Source organism: Pteropus alecto, unplaced genomic scaffold (genome assembly GCF_000325575.1).
Source record: "Pteropus alecto unplaced genomic scaffold, ASM32557v1 scaffold71, whole genome shotgun sequence".
NCBI classification, from domain to species: domain Eukaryota; kingdom Metazoa; phylum Chordata; class Mammalia; order Chiroptera; family Pteropodidae; genus Pteropus; species Pteropus alecto.
In genome coordinates, this window is record NW_006433024.1 from 17,191,930 (window position 1) to 17,212,813 (window position 20,884).

The following is a 20,884-nucleotide window of genomic DNA, read 5'->3' on the forward strand; positions in this document are numbered from 1 at the left end:
AGTTGTATGAGTTCTTTATATATTTTAGATTATTAGTCCCTTATCAGAAGCCTCTTATTCATTTGTTTGCCTCTTTGTTTTGTTGATGGTTTCTTTTGCTGTGTAGAAGCTTTTTAGTTTGATATAGTCCCATTTATTTATTTTTGCTTTTACTTCCCTTGCCTGCAAGGTCAAATTCATAAAATCCTCTCTAAATCCAAGGTTCATGAGTTTAGTGCCTATGTTTTCTTCTATGTGATTTATTGTTTCATGTCTTATTTTTAGGCCTTTGATCCATTTTGAGTTAATTTCAATGTATGGTGACAGATAGCCATCTAGTTTCATTCTTTTGCATGTGGCTTTGCAATTTTCCCATCACCATTTATTGAAGAGGCTTTTCTTTCTCTATTGTATGTTTTTGGCTCCTTTGTCGAAAATTATTTGCCCGTCTATATGAAGGTTTATTTCTGGACTCTCAGTTCTGTTCCGCTGGTCCGTGTGTTTGTTTTGCTGCTAATACCATGCCGTTTTGATTACTGTTGCTTTGTAGTATAATTTGAAGTCGAGCAGAGTGATGCCTCCAGCCTTGTTCTTTTTTCTCAGGATGGTTTTGGCAATTTGGGATCTTTTGTGCTTCCGTACAAATCTGATGATTTTTTGTTCTTTTTTTTTAAAAACTGCCGATGGGATTTTGATGGGGATTGCATTAAATCTGTATAATGCTTTAGGTAATATGGTCGTTTTAACTATGGTGATTCTTCCAATCCAAGAACATAGAATATCTTTCCATTTCTTTGTATCTTCTTCGATTTCTTTAAATAGGATTGTTTTTGGTTTTTGGTGATTGAGTTTTTGTTTTTTGGACCAAATAAAATCTATACCCCAATTATACCATTTTAAGTTTGCATAAAACTTTATTTTAATATGTTATTTATTTATTTTTTTTAGACGAGGCAACCATTGGTTGACCTCACAGATTACAAGGACCTTGTCAGCTTACAATCCTTTATTTTTTATTTTTTACACCTACAGCACCTGGTCTTCCTAGGTGGTCTCCTATCCAAGTACTAAGCAGGCCTGACCCTGCTTAGCTTCCGAGATCAGACGGGATTGGGCTTGTTCAGGGTGGCATGGCCATAGACTTAATATGTTATTTCTAGTAAAAAAATTCTTCAAAGAATCAAACCAGTATTTTTTCATATTTATTTTTTAGCTCAGTAGTAAAGTTATAAAAATTTAATCCAAATTTGCCTCTTAAAATGTAACATAATATGTTCATACAGAGTAATACATAAAACTGATTAAGTAACCTGATTAAATGTTGTGGCCAACATTTAAAAGTTGTGATGCTGTTTTGAGAAATATTTGAAATAAATTTAATAACATGGAGTTTTTGTGTTTAAAACTCATTATTATGTAACATAGGCTTATTTTGAATTGCAATATTTCAACTACATCTTTTATTCCTCTTATTAATTCTCAGATATATCTTACCTTATACTATTCATTGTACATGAAAAAATAAACATGTATTATTTTTTAATAAACTATAATCCTGAATATTGAATAATTTCATATTTCTCTTTTTTCAAATTATTGAGAATTTATTATGTATAGATAGATATTTATTTTGGCTTAGAGTGGTTGAATTTTGTGATGCTCAAAATTTTCTGGGCAAATAATCTTCAGTTAAGCTAGGTACCCTTTATTCTGTAAAGAAGGGCAATGTTAAAACAGCATTAATAGGTTTATATGGGCAAAGGTCCATTTTATTTAAAATTACTCTTGTTGAAATTTTGCTATTTTGTCTATGTAGACCTATCTAAGAATTGTGTACTTTAACTTGCTTTTGTGGTTTTTAATGTGCTTTTATTTGTTAAGGGTCCCGATAGTAATTTGAAGGCAGCTACTATTATATAATAAAATGGTGTCAAAAAATTGACCCCAAAATGGGAAACGTTGTTAAAGCTAAGATTTCCATCATCATCCGTTTCCCGCACATAATACAGGATTCATCTATGGGTTAGTCTCTTGTCATGATTCCACAAGCCCCTGTATCTGGGATATATATCAGCTCACACTGCAATAAGAATCTCAGCTTCCTATTTTGGATGTGTTTATGTGACCTTCCTTCTACCTCCTGTATGTGATTTGAAAATTGCTTAAAACTGAAAACTTTTTAATAATGTCTTAGAAGTTATAGAGGACGCTACAATGATGCAATTTTACATTTTCTATCTATCACAAATCAAGTGGCAACAGCCTTTCTGCATCCTTAGTGCACTGTTAAGTCTGTGTGCGTGAAGACAGGATGGAAACTTGGGCTTTCCAGAGTTAGATCTTGCATCTAGGGCTGATCTTTGCAAGACGATTCCGAGATTTGCTGTTGGGAACTGCTATGTATGGGAGATTCCCAGGTGGGACAAGAGTCGTACTTGTCCAGATTTTCTGTGGTCAGAATGGGTAGGATGTCTTGTTATAGGAAAGTGGGGATAGCTTAGAGATAATTACCAGGAATTTGAGGGGACTGGAAGAATAAATAGCCATGTGAGCCCTGCTCTGGAATTCCTTGCTCTGTCTCATCTCGTTTCAGTCTTGGGTGGTCCATGGTATAAAAGTGAATTTTTTTCTGTGAGTGGTAGAAAATGCTCTGGATCCAGGAGTCAGCTTAGTTATTAACTAGCTATGTCATCTCAGGCAGCTTACTAAGCCTCTTTGTCTCTGTTTTGTCTTTTGTAAAATATGGACCATAATAATTGCATATTCATTATCACAATAGTGGTTCTGAAATCTAATCAAATGGCGTATGTTGAAGGATATAAAGCACTATATGTGTAAGATGTTTATTATCATTATAAGTAATATATCGACTTTTCTGGAGAAATTGAGTGCCACAAACCCCTGTATTCTGAGATATATAAAAGCAGACACGTGTTTTTTGGTAACTGCGTACTTAAAAATACACTGAAGACATTATACAGTCTTTATGAGTTGTCTTTGGTATTGTGAATGCAGCTCATCTAATGGACAAGCAGCCCAGAGCATCTAAACAACACTGAGCAAAGGACTGTAATGCTAGAAATCATAGCACTACAGAAGTGGGAAGACCCTAGGAGGTCATTTCACTTGAGCCTCTACCTTTGGTCAGTTCAGTTTCTGAAACATTCAAGGTGGAAGTGCCTACCCTATTTTTAAATATCCCATGAAGAGAGTTCTCAGAGTCTCTATTTAATTAATTGTACCATTATTGCTATAATACAAGCACATTTCTATAGATTGGGTGCTTTGATGATATGGAGGACAATTTAGCTGCAGCCTGGTGGAATCTAATTCTGAGCCCTGATGCTCTCAGGCCAGACTCAGACGTCCTCTGAGTGGCATGGATGGCCAAGGCTGCTGTTTGTGGAAGAGGACTCAGCCATCACTGTGAGATTATAGATGAGGATCAAGAGGAGGACATGTTTTTCAATAAACAATAATCCTACCTCCTGTCTATGTGGTTCATTAGGATTTATAAGGCAGTTTCTCAAACATAGTGCATTCAGGCCTCACGACAAACTCAATTGTCACTCCACTTTGAATATAAGGAGTCTGATGCTGAGAGTTTAAATCAAATCACTGTGTTCACCCAGAAACAAAGGATGAGAAGGTAGGACTCAAATACAGGACTTTCGTGTCCAAGTGCAGAGCCCTTAGCAGAGGTCCCTGGAGAAGTTTCTCGTGTCGCAGTAATTACACAAACAAATTAGGATAGTCAGTGCTCTTTGGAAAAGGGACCGGAGGTAAAACAAGGATCACTGGAAACTTCTAATTGGAGACCAAGTAATTAATATTTATTCTTCTAATGAATACTCCCTTCTGGTGTTACATATGCCAATATAACAGTAGAATGATTTAAAAACACGCACCTTCTAAGCATTACATTGGGAGTCAGTGTGAACATTGCTGTGTGACCTTGGGCAAGTTATTTAGCTTCTCCAGGGCTTGTATTCTCTATCTGTAGAAAGGGAATCATAGCAGTCTCTACTTCAGATGATGGTTGTGGAAGCTAAATGAATTAATATATGGAAAGTGCTTAGCCCAGCTGGGAGTATGTTCAGTGCATAGTAGGTATCTTATATATCTTTGTTATTATTGTGTTGAGGGATTCTGCTTCATTATAGAAATGTCTTGGGCGTGATATCATATCTTAAATCATATCGCTTCCTTTTGTGAATTTTTGACTATGAGAGTATGGGGGATCATAGAAGAGAGAGAAGAAGAAGGGCGATGGGCGTGCTGACACATATGCCATGTGTGTATGTGTATGTGTATATGCACTGTGTTGCACTGAACTACGAAGTAAACCAGAAAGTTTTCAAGAAGAGGTGATAGAGGTCAGGGATCATTCCCTACGGCTGAAACGCTTTACTCATGTCAGAGTCCTTCAAGTTCTGATTCAGAGCCTATGCGCCTTTTAAATTTTACTCCAATAATTTGTTTATTTTCTTTAACAAGCACTTACTCATAAAAACTACCTTGGCATAAAGGTGGGAAATAGGAAAAAATAAGCACTTACTCATTATTTAATATGTGCCAGACACTGTCTAAGTGCCTTACAAATAATAACTCAATTGTTCGTCACAGCAATCATATAAGGCAGGTACATTAAAATACTTACATCACAGATGAGGAAACTAGATGCGGTATAAGTATAATGCATATATAAAATAAGATAAAAAAGCATACATCATAATTGGAGCTTATATATTTGTACAGTACTATGTACTTTTTCAATAACTCTCACCTGCATTTCTTTTATAAATGATTCTAAATTTGCATGATCTAATTTCTCAGCCCACTTCAGATTAGAAGCTGTGAGATAGAAGTTGAGGGGAGGGTGACATCGATGGTGACAGGATGGAAGAGCTTATTTCGATACAGTAGATAGAAGGACTATAAGATGCAGTCGTGAGAACGCAAAGGGCCCATGGGTCCAAGACTGCTTACTGCAGTGGAAACAAGTCCTACACGTTTCAGTATGCCCTAAGTGCGTGGCTCTTGTTTGGGCAGTACCATGTTCATGCTGATGACTGGGCCATCGGGAAGATGAAATGATGTCCCTCTGAAGATGAAGGATTGGGTGCATGTTCTTTTAGCTTGTCGATATATCTTTTTAAAAAATTGAGATATGATTGACTTATAACATTATACTAGTTTCAGGTGACCGACATGATTCGATATATGTATATATTGTGAAATGATCCCCACAATAAGACTAGTTAACATCCATCACTACACATAGTTGTAGATTTTTTTCTTTATCCATTCATCCATCAATGGACACTTAGGTTGTTTCCATGTCTTGGCTATTGTCCAGTAATGCTACAACAAACATGGAGTGCAGATATCTTTTCAAGTTAGTGTTTTCATTTCCTTTGGATAAATACCCAGAAGTGGAATAACTGGGTCATAAAGTAGTTCTATTTTTAATTTTTTAAGGAACTTCCATAATGTTTTCTATAGTGACTATACCAATTTACAATGCCACCAACAGTGCACAAGGGTTTTTTTCCTCCACACTCTCACCGACATTTTGTATTTCTAGTCTTTTTGATAATAGCCGTTCTAACAGCTGTGAGGTGATATCTCGTTGTGGTTTTGATTTGATTTCCCTGATGATTAGCTATGGTGAACACCTTTCCATGTACCTGTTGGCTATCTGGATGTCTTCTTTGGAAAAATGTCTTTTCAGGTCCTCTGCCCGCTTTTTAATTGAATTGTTTGGGAGTTTTTTGCTATTGGGTTGTATGACGCAAGCATTTTTAAAAAGTAAAATTAACATTTTCTTAATTTCTTTGGAAAAATCAGAACGTACACTCAATCAAAAAGAAGAAAAATACCCAGAATCCTGCCACACAGAGATAGCACCTTCGCATGCGCATCTGTGTATAGTTTTGTTTGTTTGTTTGTTTGACAAAAACAGGTTCATATATGCATTTTTTACTTTACATATTGAGAATATTTTCATATAATAGCTATTCATACGACATAATTTTAAATGGCTAAGTAGAACTCTAATATATGCATGTGTCATGATCTATTTAACCTTTCCCTTATTATTAGAAAATTTTCAATTTAAAATTTTGTTTTTGGCTATCATAGGTAATGTAGTAGCGAAAATATTTGTAGTTAAATATTTGTGAACATCCCTAATTATTTCTTAGACTAAATTATTGCCAAATTGCTTTTCAGAAAAGTTGTTTCAAATAGTGAAGCACTTTAAAAGCAGTTGAAATGAGCTGGGAGTTAAAGCAGTGGGGTGGGAGGATGGGGGACTGCGTAAATGGGTCTGCTTCAGTTAACTGAGAAAGTCCCCATACTGAGGTAGATCTCATTTCCAAATGAATCCAGATGTGTAAGATCCTGCTGGTTCTCTAAGGCCTCAGAGAACTGGTTTTTGTGTTTTATTCAGTTTCTTCTGCCTGCCTCAGACTCAGCGTGTAGGAGTTACAAGAGTAGTGGATTGGAGCTAAAAACCTGGATTTGTGTTCTGTGTCTGCTGCATGCTGTGTGATACTGGAAAGATCTTATGACTCCTCTGAGTCTCACTGTCCTCATCAGTAAAATGGGAATAATAGTATCTCTCCTTATTGCCTCTTGGAAGCCCTCTGAGATTTAGAATCTCAAAATAGTAGAGATAATGTATGTGCAACCCTTTTATAGAACAGTGAAAGCCTTTACACATGTAAGCTATGATGAATATAATTCGGGATATATTTAATCTCTTACAGACCCTGCACCCCTGGTCAGGGAAGACAACCTCCGACCTATCAAGGAGGCATTGCAGTTTGAGCAAGTCCTTTTCTGCTCTCTCTAGAACAATTTCCCCACATGTAAAATGAGAGGGTTGTACCATATGGCTTACATCGTCGAGATTTTGATATGATCCTTATTAGCAACTCTGAGATAGATTCAGAACAGGAATTATTAGTCTTATAAAGAAATCGAGATCTGGACAGTTTAAGTCCATTACCTAGGGTTGCATAGTTCATGTTTTCATCTATAAGGCCGGTAGCTAGGGATAAAATGAGGGCAGTGTTTTTTTTGTTGTTGTTGTTTTTTTTACATTTCAACAGTAAGTCGTATTTACATTGCATTATATGTTCACTGTTCATAGATTTCTTTCTGTCACCATGTATTTGACCCCTTTTACCCTAGCTACCTACCCCTCCCCCCTCCCCTCTGGTAACCACTAGTTTATTGTCCATGTCCTTGAGTCTCTGTTTATTTGTCATGTTTGTTTGTTTATTTTAGATTTAGATCCCCCATGTAAGTGATATTCTGTGGTTTTCAACTTTTTGTCTGGCTTATTTTGTTTAGCATGATTATCTCAAGATCCATCTATGTTATCACAAATGGCAGTATTTCATCTCTTCTTAGTAATATTCTGAGTAATATTCTATTGTCTATATGTACCACAGCTTCTTCGTCCAGTCATCTGTTGTAGGACACTTTGGTTGCTTCCATCTCTTGGCCACTGTGAATAATGCTGCTCTGAACATCCATGTGCATATATCTTTGCAGATATGTGTTTTCAAGTCTTTGGGGTAAATACCCAGTAAGGGATTGCTGGATCATATGGTAGATCAATTCCTAGTTTTTTGAGGAACCTCCATACTTTTGCAGTCCCACCGGCAGTGTATGAGGGTTCCTTTTTCTCCACATCCTCTCCAACACTTGTTATTATTTGTGCTGTTGATAATAGCCATTCTAACATGTGAAATGGTATCTCATGATGGTTTCAGTTTGCATTTCCCTAATAGTTAGTGATATTATTGAGTATCTTTTCATATGTTTGTCGGCCACTTGTGTATCTTCTTAGGAGAAGTGTCTATTCGGGTCCTCTGCTCATTTTTTTAATTGTATTTGTTGTTGTTGTTGTTGTTATTGAGTCGTATGAGTTCTTTGTATATTTTGGATAATTAGACCCTTATTGGAGGTGTTGCTTGCAAAGGAGGGTGATGTTTTCTAATTGTTACTGGAAAGAAATATTTGGAATATGTCTTTCCCACCCTATTTTTTAAAGGATTCCTTTCTCAATGTGTTTTTCTCTTTTAATCACTTGGGTTGCTCCATTATTATTTGGGTAGGTTAATTTAGATACGAAGGGATTAAAAAAATAATTTAGTGTCACAGAGACCCAGCATAAAACTGAGTTCCTTACTACATGATGAGATCTTCGAAACTAAGGATATGTTGTTCATCTACATATCCCCAGTATGCAACATACTGTTTGGCACATAATTGGGGATTAATTACTGTCGTTATTAAAGGCAGAGTGGTGAACAGACAGGGGTCCACAGAGGATAAGGTCTCTGACTTCTAGTCAATTCTTGGTTTCAGACAACTAGCTCAGTAGGAGTCTTAGAAAGTACAAGGTACTTAGGAGGAAGCCTAGTGGAGGCAGAAGATGTGGGTTGAAATTCTGGCTCCGACACTTACTAGTGAATGACCTGAACCTTGGTTTCTTCATATGTGAAATGGAAGTAGCTATGCCTATCTTGTTGTCATGGTTATATATGTATATGTATTAGTATACGGGAGGGGCTCATTACAGAGGAATTTCTCTTTAGGAACTAAGACATTACTAGATGTTTTTGGTGGAACATGAGCTGTAGGAGGAAGAACTTTGGAAAATTTTGTTCTCAGGCATCTTTAAATTAATGCTACCAAAAAGCGATATTCTTCTCCTCATTACTATGTCCATCAGTGGAATGTGTACATGGACTTGCATGAATATATTGGTGTGTGCACCCACTCTTAACCGCTCATTGGTGAATGATACCTGAGGGATATATATAAGGTCTTCTAGAGAAACACGCTGTTTTTCCTCCTGTGGGCATACTTTTAGCACTTCAGAGATTGTCACTTGGCAGACAATGAGCACTTTTTCTCGGAAATTCATTAGGGAAGTCCAGTGTTCCAGGAGTATGAAATTTGTTCCTTCCTAAAACCCAGTATATTTGATTTTCTGTTATCTGCATGCTGACTGCCTATTTGATCTATAATATGTTAGACCATGAATCCAGTCTGTCTCCTTCCTGACACCTAAAATAACTACAGAAAAACCTCCGATATCTTTAATTGACCTGCTCAGGGAACGCAAGTTGTTTTAATCTTATTAAAAAAAGAGCAACAATAACAATATAGGACATAGTGCCAGAAAGGTAAACCTACTTTAAAAATATGAAGATGAGATCCCAAATATTTTGTGTTATCCTGTACTTTTGAATTACTCATCCCATAGGAGTAATTTCATTAGCCATCCTTCCAGATCCAGCTCAAATGACATTTCTTTTATGAAGATCTCCCTTCCCCCCACTCTGGATTGGTTGATGAGTTCTTGCTTAGGGCCAGGTTCGTGGCAGCTCAGCAACATTCATTTGCTTAACAAGTGGATGAAATATTACAATTAAGAATTTACTGTATAAAATTTATCTTTAACAGAGTCGTGTGTGGTTTTATTTTGTTTTGTTTTAACCCTTCAGAACTGCAAACTCCCGATTGGGCATGGCACCTCACTGACTCTAGCCTAGCAAGGATACAGGTCTCCCTAGTGATCAAAATAGCTATGATCAGGAACAAGTGACAGTTAGGCTGCAGCCACCACTTACTCCTCTAAGGTATATGATTTCTGGTAATTATTAAAAACAGTAATTAATATTTTCAGCTCCTCCCATTTAGCAACTACTTATTGTATATTATTTCAACAATCATATACATTTTCACCATGATAGGGACAAGAAATTGAGATTTAAAAAGGCTAAGTTACGTTCCCAAGGTCACCCATTATTTACTGACTCAGAGTTAATTGTGTGGCATAACTTAGTCCTGCTTAGGCTCATAATAGGTTCTTAATGAAAAGTTACTATTGTTGTTGTTGTTGTTGTTGTTGTTATTATTATTATTATTATTATTATTATTACATTTTAAAGTGATGAGTATAGGTCTTTTAAGAAGTCCAAACCCCACGTTCCTTCCACTATTTCAGGGTACCTCTATCGTCTTTTCTTTGTCTAATCCTTTCTGATTGAAAATAATAACAAAAAAGATGGTTACTCTCTTGGTATCAAATTATATAATTCATAGGGAAATTGGGAAGTATTCATAAAATTTTAGGTCTTATAATTGTAATTATTATTCTAATAATTATTCAAATGTTATATTATAATAATTATTATTATTATTGGTCTGTCTTCATCATTAGATTGTGAGTCCTGCTGTGTAGGAGTCTCTTGTTATTCTTTGCATCCACAGAGCAAGTACTTAGGTGATGCTTAATAAATATATTGTACATAATATAATTGCATTTACTTGCTTTAAGAGGCAGATGGAAAAGTCTAGGTTTGGTCTGGGCTGACCCAGAGGCAGCCTGCTGGTCCAGTGGCAGCTCAAGCAAGATCTAGTCCGATAGGATGGAACTCATTCATCTGTTCAAACGGGTATGTTGAGCATCTAACACATGCAAGATACTGCTCCGGACAAAGGGAAACAGCTGTGAACAAGAGGGAGAAAGTCTAGTGAAGGAAGCAGATAATGCATAAGTAGGAAAATTACCGAATGCATTGGGAATGAAGAAAAAGAAAATGGCTAAAGTGAAAGAGAGTTAGGAAGTAGGGCAGAGTATGTGTGTGCTTTAGATAGGGTGGTCGAGAGAGGCCTCTCTGAAACCTGGACAAAGAGAAGGAGTTGGCCATGTCCAGATCTGGGAGGAGGGTATGTCAGAAAACATCAAGGCTATGCAGTAGAAACAGGATTGGCATACTTGAGGGACAGTTGGGCCAGTGCAGCTGGAGTGTAGTGAGCAAGATGAGACAAGGGCTAAATAATATGTTTAGAAAAGTAGCCAGGAAGCACATTTTTAGGCCTTATTATCTTCAGTCAGGAATTTGAGTTTAATTCCAAGATCAATGAGAAAGCCATTGGAGGGTTTTATGTGGAAGAATGATATGCTTTGACCCAGTCTTAAAAATATTTCCTTGGCTGATGGTGGAGGATGGATTGAAGAAAAGCAAAACTGTAAACAGAGAGACCAATTAAAAGGCTATTGCAAGTGAGAAGTGACAGTGGGAGATGGTGAGAAATGGATCTATCCTTGGTATATTTTTGAGATACAACTCATGGGGTCTAGGTTCTCTGTGCCCTCCGGACCCTAAGAATGATGGAGCATTGGTCCTGCTACCCTAATTTTGTCTAGGGCTAGAAGCTAAATGAACAAATATTTGCCTGTTGAGGACCAAAATGGGAATCTTAGGGTTGGAAATGATTAACTTTCCCATTTTACAGATGAAATTATAGAGGCAAAGATGAGGTGAAGTGACTAATCAAAGTCACAGAGTTTCTTAACTGGCAAATCCAGCAAAGGGCACTTCTAGCCCCAGGTTCTTTCCATTGCGGAAAACAATTCATTCACAGTGCTGATCTTTGCCCTTGTTTTGGCCTAAATCATGAAACATCAGGCCCAGAATATTAGGGGGATTTCCTGGCAGTTGCCTACATAGTTAAATGGTTTGGTGACTAGTGAGATGGTCAGTAATATGACTGGGCCTGACCCTTGTTTCTAGTACAGACATCATCCATGAATAAAAACAGTTCATGTCTTTTTTTCCCTTTAAACTTGGTGGCTTTTGTCTCCATCCTCCTTTTTCCCCTGACCAGGACATTCAGTACAGTGTTGAGAAATGGTGAAAGCAGATATTCTTGCCTTGTTGCCGAATTTAGTGGGGTGGGGGAAGGTAGTTGTAGGTAATTCATAGATGCCCTTTATCAGATTAAGGAGGTTCCCTTCATTCCTAGTTTACGAAAATTGGTTTTGTTTTTTTTTTCATGAACGATCACTGAATTTTGCTAATTTCTTTTTCTGCATATATTGAAATGGTCATGTGACTGTTCTCTTTTATTTTGTAAATGTAGGGAATTACATTGATTTTTCAAATATAAAACCAATATTGCACTACAGAAATAAGCTCTATTCGATCCTAGTATATTCTCATTTTTATATATTGTTGAATTTAGTTTGCTAATATTTTGTTAATATTTTTGTCTACGTTCAAGAGAGATATTTTCTCGTAATGTTTTTGGCTATTATCAAGGTTATGCTAGCTTCATAAAGTAAATTGGGAAATATTCCCTCCTCCTCTATTTTCTGAAAGAATTTATATAAGATTAGTATTATTTTATTTTTAAATAGTGGAATTTACCAGTGAAACCATCTCAGCCTGGAATTTTCTTTGGGGAAGGTTTTTCATTCTTCCCGCATAGGTAAAGGATATAGTATTATTTAGATTTTCAACTTCTTTTTATATTAATGTCTAGGATATAAATTCTATTTCAACTAAATTTTAAAATTTATTGTCATAAAGTTATTCATAATAATCTTTTTTTATTCTTTTAATGTTTGAAAGATCTGTAGGGCTGCTCCTCTTTCATTCTTTATATTGTTAATTTGTATTTTCTGTTTTTTTCTTGATCAGTGTACCAAAGAATATCTCTATTGATCTTTCTCAAAGAACCAATACTTGATTTTCTTGATTTTGCGTTTTCTATTTTGTTAATTTCTGTTCTTATCTTTATTGTTATTTTTATTTCTACATATTTTAGCTTTACTTTTGTCTTTTTCTAGCTTCTTAAATTATTTTAAATCTTTCATCTCTTCTAATATAAGTTTAAAAAAAGGGCCCTAATTTCCCTCTGCACTGCTTAAGCTGAATCCCACAGCTTTTCATATGTGATTTAAAAAATTATTTATTTCAAATTCAATTAATTTGGGGATATTTTAGATTCTTTTTTGCTGACGATTTATAATTTAATTCTTTTGTGATCAAATAACATACTGTATGTGATTTTAATCCTTTGAAATTTGTTGAAACTTCTTTTATAGCTAGCTCCATATATGTTCTAGCTTAGCATTCCCTGTGCACTTGAAAAAAGTTGTATTCTGAAGTTGGGTCTAGTGTTCAGTGTTAGATTAAGTTGGTCGATAGTATTGTTCAAATATTATATTCTCACTAATTTTTTGTCTACTTATTTTATCAATTACTGAGATAAGAGAGTGCAAATCCAACAATATTATAGATTTGTCTATTTCTCCCTTTAGCTCTATTTGTGCTTCATGTATTTTGAGACACTGTTATTAGGCGCATACTCATTTAGTATTATTATTTCTTCTTGATGATTAATATTTATATATATCTTTTCCCATTCTTTTTTCAACTAATATGTTTGTTTATGTTTTAAGTTCAACTCTACTTTATATCATCAGGTCTTCCTTTCTTATCCAGTATAACAATAACTGCTTTTTCATTTGAGTGTTTCATCAATTTATATTTAACATAATTGTTAATACAATGGATTTAAGTCTACCATCTTATTATTTGTTTTCAATATGCCCCATCAGTCTTTGTTCCTTTTTGGCTCCTTCTTTTATAGTAATTTAGGATTATTTTACACTGTTTTATCTCCTCGATTAGTTTTCTTTTCTTTTTTTTTTTTTGGCATACCACTGAAGCTTTATGGTTATTTCTTATATCGCATTATCATGGTCGTAGATAACGGATACACAAACCCAAGTTCTTAGGCAAAATCTTCTGATTTTTAAAATTCATGCCCAAAAGAAGTTCTTGGAGAAGTGTCACGCAGAGTGATTCGCTGATAGACTCACTCGCTCTGAGCTTCAGTGCTGGGGCAGCCATTGGGGAAGGTGGTGCCAGGGACACACTGAGACGAACTGAACCCTCTGGCTTCAGGGCAAGGGTTGAAGGGGCAGCCTCCTCCCAGACAGAAATGCTGGCAGAATCCATCATCTCTTTGTTGCGCCCTCTCCCATCCTGGCTCGTAAACCCAGGCAGCCACTACATCTGAGTCTCTATCAACCTCCTCCTCTATTAACTTTTAACTATAGCTCTTTGATTTTCATTTTTCCTGGTTAGTCTAGGAATATTATTTGCATTCTTAGCATAGCCTCTGTTGAATTATTGTGATGCAATTTCACGTATATCGTAAGACTCTTCAATGTGATATTTTTATATATTTTACTTCTGCATATATTATAAACCACATTTTTACACAATTACTTTTAAGAAAATTATGAAACAAAAATTCTTATATTTACTCACATATGTGTATGATGCTCTTTGCTCCATTGTGTATGCAATTTTCCTTCAGCCTGAAGGACTTCCTTTAACATTTCTTATAATGTTGGTCTGCTAATAATAAATTAGCTCAGCTTTTATCTAATAAAAATAATTTTGCCTTTGCTTTTTCAAAGAGATTTTCACTGAACATAGAATTCTCAATTGGCAAGTTTTTCTTTTATTCTTTTAAGCAGTTTAAAAATGCCATTTTGTTGGATTTTGTCTTTCATTGTTTCTGATGAGAAGCCAGCAATATTTAAAATTTTTGTTCTCCTGTAGGTGATTATCTGACTATTTTAGAGATTTTTTAAAATTTATGTTTGGCTTCAGCAATGTGTCTAGGTGTGGTTTTGTTTGTATCGTTGCTTCTTGAGGTTTGTTAAATTTCTGGTGTCTCTAGGTTGATATTTTTTGTGCTCGTTTCAGCAGCACATATATTCTAGGTTGATATTTTCTCATCAAATGTAGGGGGAAAGTTGGTCATTGAGTCTTCTAATACTTTTTCTGACTCAATGTCTTTCCTCTGTTTCTGGGACTCCAATTATACCTGTATTAAACCATTTTATATTGTCTCATTTTTTCAGTCTTTTTTACTATCTATGCTTCAAGTTCTTTGGTTTCTTTCTTTCTTTCTTTCTTTCTTTTTTTTTGCAGTATTCAATCTACTGTTAAGCTCACTCAGTAAATTTTTTATTTCAAATATGATAATTTTTACTTTTAGAATTTTCATTTGGTCCTTTTTATAGTTTCTATTTCTGTACTGAGATTCCTCATCTTTTCACCTATTGTGTCTAGTTTGCTTTAAGTTCTTGGTATGTTTTAAAGTCTTTGTCTACTAATTCCAACATCTGTGTTATCTCTGGGTCTGTTTCTTTTGACTGGTTTTTCCTCTTAGTTATAGGTCACATTTTTCTGTTTCTTCACATTTATTTTTTGTCATTGCCGACTGAGCACTGTGGATTTTATATTGTTGCAAAACTGGATTTGTCTTCCTTTGAAGAGTCTTGACTTTTGTTCTGTCGGATGGTTAATTTGCTCATAGCTTAACCCTCTTGAGGCTTGTTTTAAAGTTTTTAAGGAGAATATAAAGTAACACTATTCTAGACCTAGAATAGCCCTACTATTTTTTTTTTTTTTTTAATTTTAACACCTATAGCACCTGGTATTCCTAGGTGGTCTCCAATCCAAGTACTAACCAGGCCTGACCCTGCTTAGCTTCTGAGATCAGCCCTACTCCTAACACTTTGCCTTACCGAGATCTCAATTGAATGTCCAGTATACACAGTGAGGTCTCTCGATTCTGGCTGGCCAGATCTTCAGTGTCTCCAAGGCTTATGTAATTCCTGGAATCCTTGTTCAGCTCAGTTTCTCAGTAATTATTCTCTGCCACAACTCACGGAGTCTTTCACTATGCATGTACAATTTAGTGTTTAGTGAAAGTTTCAAGGAGACTTTTATACATATTTCTGGAGTGCACTCTTCCTATCCCCTGTCCTCTTGTCCCCCTCCCCACCCCTTGTGTGTGTGTGTGTGTGTGTGTGTGTGTGTGTGTGTGTGTGTACAGCTGCTTTCTCTTTAGTACCTTATGCAAAAATTTCAGCTACCTACGCAACCCTGAATACCAGTCTTTACCCCATCAGCTCAACGAGATCACTGTGCTTTGCTTAAGCTACCCTTTCATGCACCACAGTCTAGAAGGTGCTTCTAGGCAAACAGCTGAAGGTGATTATGGGGATGACATCATGTGTTTTCCTTTTCTCAGGGATCACATTTCTTCTCTGATTATTGTCTATAGTGTGAAAACTTCTGTTTCAGTTTTATATTTATTTATAGCAAGAGGACTAGTCTGGTCCTGATTACTCCATCATGGCTGAAAGTGTAAGTCTCTAGTACAATTGAGTGATTCCCATTCAATAGTTCTGAACCCTCCTTTATAGATGGCTATGGCTTTACTTCTAAGAAATGGGATATCTCTGAAAAGGCATATGAAAAAAAATATTTTTTATAGACAAAGAGCATGGTCAAGTGATATATAGAATTCAAGGTATTGTTTACAAACTCTGGTTTAATGCTTTTCCTGTTAAGTGTGGTTGCGTTCTTTTGTGCATTTGTGTGTGAGAATATGAGTGAGAGAAGATGAGTATTAGTAGAAGAAGAAGAAGAAAAGAGGTCAAACAAATATAAAAGCAGAGAAGACACACTGGAAAGGTCAACATCTTTATTTTTTAAGAATAGTACTCAGCTCGAAAGTAATTTAAAACTTAAAAAAGTAACTCTTCTTGCAATATTAGCTAAATTTTTGAATGCTTATTATGTGTCAGGCATTGTTCTAAGTGCTTCACATATATTAACTTATTTAATCTTCACAACAACCCTTGCGATAGGTGCCTGTTATCTCAGTTTTCTAATCTGTGAAATGTTATCCCCATTTCACTCAAGATCACAATGTTACTAGGTAGGAATTGGAATTAGATCCCCAGGGGTCTGCATCCAAAACTACATTTTTAATCATTACATTGCCTTCATATGAGAGAAAGATTTTGTTACTGTCTCTCTCCTATTCTTGTTCTCACTCCCCTGTTCCCAGACTAACATAAAACAAATTCCATGTTAAGTTTTGGTGAGCTATAAAAACCTCACTGGGATTTGTTTGCTGGTGAGAGATACTTGACAATCAAAGAGATGGGCACTCCATTTGTCTACAGATTTTTCACATTGTACTCTTCTAGTGTCTTCCGTTTCATCAGCTTCAGTCACCAGTATCTCTTTTGATATTCAAATCTGCAAGTATGGGCAAAACTTCGTAAGTGACTCAGGGTGATTTTCAGTGCCTAATCTTGATTGCTTGAGAAACCAGGTGATGATTGTATGACCCATCTCTCTTGAGTTACAGGAAGCTGTTGGGAAAAACATTCACTTCCCTAAATTATCAGTAATTCACAGCAGAAAACTTTCAGACTAGTTCTGCTATGAGTTGGGGACGATGAGATTGGGTGGGTGGATAGGGATCCTGATGCAGACTAGAGGCAGTGGGTCTCTCTAAGATTTTGTTTTCACTTCTGTACCTGAGAGTTGATATCTCCCTGGGATGAGTTCTTCCTGTAATCTTCGAGATTTCAGGATGGAAAGAGAAACAGATTGCAGGCTGTTATTATGGCAAGATCATTTCTCTTTAGCCACCCAACAGTTGTTCCCTGAGTCATGAACCACTCCGTTCAGAGGCTGTCGAACTAAACCGCCTTTGAAATTCAGAGGAAAAAGTCTGTGTGTGCCAAAACCAAGCCCCTGAGTCACCCAGCACCCAGCAGGGAGACAGCAGTGAGTAGTGTTGGAAGTAGTGCCCGGACCCACGCCTTGCAGCTAGTGTAGACTTTGAAGCACCCATTCCGCAGACATCTTTCCAGGTCATAAAATCTCTTGTCCTCACAGACAGGAGGTGCTAGTGTCTATTCTCTCTGCTGTTTGCAGGGTTCCTGATTAGTGAATCATCTCCTTCATTATCTTACGTGGATTGAGCCATGTACAAAGGAGGTCATATTTTATTCGTAATGTCTAACTGCGTTAGACATTATAGTTTATAAAACTAAATAGATGGAGTTTGTATTTGGAAAGATAACATTTTATTTACTAGGAAGATGACCTGAATTTAGACAGCTCTACCTGGGCTCATTTTAAAGTCAGAAAACTAGTGTCCTTTTTTTCTTGTCAACCAGAGTTCTGTGATTATTCTATGTAATTGTTTTTCTTTTCTTTTTGGAAGGAGTCTCTTGCTGAAGAAAGAATCTAAGGAGATGCTTAAGTTCCAGGGAATTTTCCTCTAAGACTAATAACATCAAGATAGTTTTGATTTTATTTGTATTTATTATTTTTTTCCACATGAAAAATATATGTCATTTTTGGAGATCTTGGGTTAGAATTTTTAATTTTCCTCATGCCAGTTGAAAAAGAATCTCACACCCTGGTGCCGTTATTTGTTTATTTCGTGAAGAATTTCAGATGATGCTTGACAACTTATGCCTCCTATAAAACCAAGAAATACTTTTTACACTGCGTATATTAAAGATATCTTCCAACTGACATGCTACCAAAAACAGAAATTGAACCTTCTTGCAGTATTTATTTTTGGTTAAATATTTGAGAGCTATCATTTTAAAAGTCACCTATAGTAATAATAGCCAACTCAAAAAATGTCCTACTGAAGGATGAGTTAAATTTTGGCTCTATACTATTCATACCACATCTCTCCTTCTTTTAGCTCTTTCAGAAACAAAACAGAGTATACCTCCTCTGGCAAACCACTTGCAAAGTACCATGTAAGAAAATACTGAACTTGAAGTTACGAGACATCGCCATCATTTCTGAGGATTTCAGAATTAGAATGAAACTAGAAATTTTATAATTTAGAGCTCAAGAGCCTAGAATGTCAACTTCTGAGATGGAATGGCATTGGCTCCAAGGTTAAAAACAGAGGACACAGTTTCATTGCCTGCGATTATGACACACTCCCCTTGAACATCGGTTGGGCTCAAACATGCGTTGAAGGCAGCCAAAGGGTAAATAAATTAAACCGAAGTGACTCAGAAAGCACATAGGCAGCAGCAGAGATGTGCGGCAGTAACAAGGAACTTTGTTCTTGCACACAGCCCTACTTAGAACTCAAGAGAGAGAGCCTCATTAGAAAACTCAAGGAACTATAGTACCAAAATGAGTTTTGTTTATAAGCCTTCTCAACAGCTACTACTAAAGTTCATCTTGGTGGAATATTTTTTTCTCTATGACTTGCTTTTATGAGTGAACCTTGCTGCATTTCCCTGTACCAGGACAAGGCCCAGTCATCCATTGACTTTCATGAAGGCATCTTTGGAAGGTTTTGAAGTCCACTGGTTAAGAGGAAAAAGTGCTTTTGTGTTTGATCAGTATGTAGGCAGAAGGTAGTTAGGAACGATGCTGAGTCACACTTTAAAACAGCTGCAAACAAAGTGAGAGGGCTTCATCATTGGCTCTTAAGTCAGCTACCATGGGGCCCGGCCTTTGCTCAATGCCCCTAAGCATCATTTACATTCTCTTTAAATACCAACATTTATTGAGCACTTACTATGTGCCAGCCACTCTACTCATACTTTTAGTCATTTAAACTTCACGACAATCCTGTGGAGTAAACATTATCACCTCCATTTTAGAGATAAGTAAACTGAAGCTCAGAAAGGCTATCAAGCTTGCTCAAGGTTATACAGCTAGAAAATTAAGGGGACCAAGATTCTAATTCTTATCAGTCTCATTTCAGAGTCTGAGCTTTTGATCTCCCTGAAATGGGGCTAATAATAACATCATTACTGACACAGATCAAAAGAGATAATGTCTGTAAAAGCACCAAAGTCATATACACGTGCAAGGTGTTAAAATTGTTAGAATGATACCATTTACGAAAACGGAAAGCTAAGAAAAGGTTCCATGACACAGACATGGAAAAGTACTCACAAATGCTGATATACCAGATCTTACTTGTTCTGTGTAAACTAACTTAGTATTTCCTGAATACATTATTTTTTTGACAGTACCCCATAAAAATATTAAATATGATATGTTACATAAACCAGGTATGATGGATGACCATTCCACTTTAGACTGTATTAGTTTGTAGAAGCCTGGGCAACCTAAAAGAAAAGAGAAGCAGTGCTGGTCATTTGTTACCTCTGAGCCAAGCTGCACTAGTTTGCTTATTTGTTTGTTATGAAGACATCTGCACAGAAATTCAGCTCAGAAACCCCAGGAACAATAATGTAGGTTACCAATAATCTAAAAAGTGTTATTTGTTTGCTTGTAGGACATAAGAGGATCAGAGTATGAAATGGAGACATAATGTTCCTTAAATCACCACCACAATAAAATAGACACCATTCCAGGTTATTTTTACTTTCAAAAAGAAATTTAAACAAACACTTACAAACAGTAAACTTAGAAGCACAGTGATCAAATGCTTTGTAGATTTACAGTTAAAAACATTCCAAACAAACAATAACAACAAAAAAACAAACAAGGATTTTCAAAAGGTTTATTCAAGTTCCATATGCTCTTTCTCAGAAATGTAGAAAACCCAGGTATATGGGCCAATGAGCCAAAATAAACCTTCTGCCTCTACTGCATTTGTAGGTTTCTCAGATCTGCAAGGCCCACTGTGAGAACTCTTCTTTTGCTGTATGGCCTGTCTCCTCAAGTCAGAACTCTGTTGACAGGTAGTGCATGAGATAGAGAAGACCAAGGTCCTTCCCTTCCTCTCGTTGACTGTGTCAAGGAGTCAACAAGAACCCTTCAGTTCAGCAGGTAGGCCATGGCCACATGGGTCAACCACATGGAATCCCTTTATGCAAACATTTTCTTAACAGACTTAACTGGATTGCCTTGTACTAGTCCTCATTGCACTGACAGAATTGATTCAACGGATTGGTTATGTAAGGATTATATCAACAGAAATGAATATATGATAATAGGAAGGTCAAGGGCAAAGGGACTGTGGTCATCAGCATATCTCAAAATGAAATATAAACCCATACCCTAGTTACCAGGTATCGTACCCTGTGGGGAGCCCAAGGACTGAAAACTTTAGAATTCATGTTTCTATCCCTTATGAAGAAATATTTTTCAAATTCTTATTAGGCTCGATGGTGACAATAATTCCCCAACTAAAAATGGGAATATTTTATCCGATGGATGTCTTTTTTTCCTGAATTATG

At 36.2% G+C, this 20,884-nt stretch overlaps 1 long non-coding RNA gene and 1 pseudogene across 1 annotated transcript in view; one reads left to right on the forward strand and one right to left on the reverse strand.

Annotated features, from left to right (window-relative positions):
- The window catches only part of LOC112476611, an 85,128-nt gene that overhangs the window by 24,517 nt on the left and 39,727 nt on the right, over window positions 1-20,884 (forward strand). The gene's annotated exons all lie outside the window — the stretch shown is intronic.
- On the reverse strand, window positions 1,003-1,121 carry LOC112476645 (annotated as a pseudogene).